Raw genomic sequence first — 2,014 nt, forward strand, 5'->3', positions numbered from 1 at the left:
CCGTAACACCAAAAAAAATGGCAACGCGGGGGGGGGGGGGGGGGGAAAGAACAAAAGACATTTACATGCAGCGTCAAACCGTCAACCCAGACTGAGTGTTTTTTTTTTTCCCCAAGAGCTAAAGTTGTGACCACGCAAGTGCTAACACATGGTTTCGTCAAGTTGGGTTGAGGCTGCATGTACGTTTCCACAGTAGATCGATCACTCACTCACTCTTTTGGTTTTGCATCAGTGTAAATCCTGAAAATCAGTTTGAGCAAAAAGGAAGAAAGAAAAACCATTAACCCTAACCCTAAGTACTGTATTTTACTTTGGAGGGGCGGGGGGGGGGCATGTAAACAATTTACAACTTAGGGATCCATATCCATAATCAATCACGTCAATAGTAAAAAAAAAATAAAATAAAATGTAAAATTTCTTCCACCAGTAATTTCTGTTGATCTATTGCGTACTGGAAACCCACCCCAACCCAGTGCCAACATCTTATCGTGACTCACACCAGAAAAGAATTGAAAAAAATATATATAGAAATTGCAAAACTATATTTTTCATCTCAGTTAGGGGAGGACAAAAAAAAAAAAAAGAAAGAAAAAAAAAGTCGCAGCTGCCTCGTCAATGCTACAATTCTGCTTTCAAATCCAGAACCCCAACCGACCCACACTAAAAATAATCCTCTCCTTAGCAAAATGGGATTTGCCGCAAACAAAACGAGAAATGTGTATTGCTGCAGCCGCACAAAAAAAACTGAAGGCAGCTTTTAACTAGCAGCAAATCAAAATGGTGTCCGGTAATAGGCTCAAGCGCTTGGCGTTCATCCATTCTGCGGCAGAGTTGGCATATCCATTCGCCAATTTTCATTTTGTCCTCAGATCGACGGAATTGCGAATAACTCAATTCCATCTTGAGCATCCAAAATATTGCAAACAGAAAGCTTAGACGTTGGAAATTTGAAGTCAATGGCATGGCAGGAAGTAAGGCACTTAAGTGGTAACAGCGTACGCAACAATGGCTGGTGTTTTGACGTTAAAGAGATCGACCTTTCGGCTGGCAATTTCCAAGGATGACCGGTTCAAAACAGAATTGTTCATATTTTGTGACACTTTTAGAGAGAAAAAAAAAATAGAGTGGTAAGCTCACAAGGACCAAAATGAGGTTTGACGCAAATAAAGATTTTTTTTTTTTTTTTGTGGCGGCTGTGAAAATAAGTGAGATGTTGAAGAGGTGCCCGAAGCCTGTGTGCAAAAGCCTGCTGTGTCCTGCAGGGAAGATAAAGCTTTGGTTACAAAGATGCTTCTTGTGTACGCACTTTAAAAAAAAAAAAAAGAGAGAGAGAGACTCAAAGTCAATTCAGAAACATGCTCTCACCAGCATTAGGTGTGGTCCTGCTGGTGTCCTGATCTTTCTTGGACTTCCTCCACTTCGCAGTCACCGGCGGAGGAGTGGAACTCGGCCACATAGAGACCCTTATCGATGCTGCCGGGAATGGGTTTGATGTCGGTCACCAGTTGGTCCTCGATGGTCTTAAGGTTGAAGCGGTCTTCCGATGTGATCAGGTTAATGGCCAAACCGAAATGACCGAACCTCCCTGAGAACACAACATTTCTTTCATCAGGTGCACTACAGCAGTGTTTTTCAAACCCTGTGCCGGAGGTAAAATATCCAATTTGTATGCCTGTGTGGTCTATCGCCCAGAAAGTAATTATGTAGTACCCTCCCATACCGCTAGGGAGCAGCAACAGCTAGCCAATTGCCTCGTGTTTCGACCACTAGAGACAAGCGAATTTGTGCCGCATGATGCAGGACGACAGTGAAACAATAAATATGAAAAGATTATAAAATACTTTTTTTCTTTGTGCTCATTTGATTCCAATTCAAGCTGTTATCACGTCATTCTTCAATGTTAAAATCGGTTATAGTAACAATATAACATGTTAATTGTTAGAATAAGCGTTTTTTTCTCTCTCGAATTTTCAGCTAAGTGGTGTGCCGCGAGATTTTTTTTCAATGAAAGAAG

General features: G+C 41.5%; 1 long non-coding RNA gene across 1 annotated transcript; it reads right to left on the reverse strand.

The window, feature by feature from the left end:
* Positions 1–112: 112 nt before the first annotated feature.
* Positions 113–1,614, reverse strand: LOC109513536 (uncharacterized). Its single transcript, XR_002167792.1, has 2 exons — positions 1,366–1,614; positions 113–1,256 (listed from the first exon to the last, which is right to left on the reverse strand). It is a non-coding gene; the product is annotated as an uncharacterized LOC109513536 (long non-coding RNA).
* Between the last annotated feature and the right edge of the window lie 400 nt (positions 1,615–2,014).

This window comes from Hippocampus comes, unplaced genomic scaffold (genome assembly GCF_001891065.2).
Source record: "Hippocampus comes isolate QL1 unplaced genomic scaffold, H_comes_QL1_v1.1 scaffold50, whole genome shotgun sequence".
In the NCBI taxonomy this organism is placed as follows: Eukaryota; Metazoa; Chordata; class Actinopteri; order Syngnathiformes; family Syngnathidae; genus Hippocampus; species Hippocampus comes.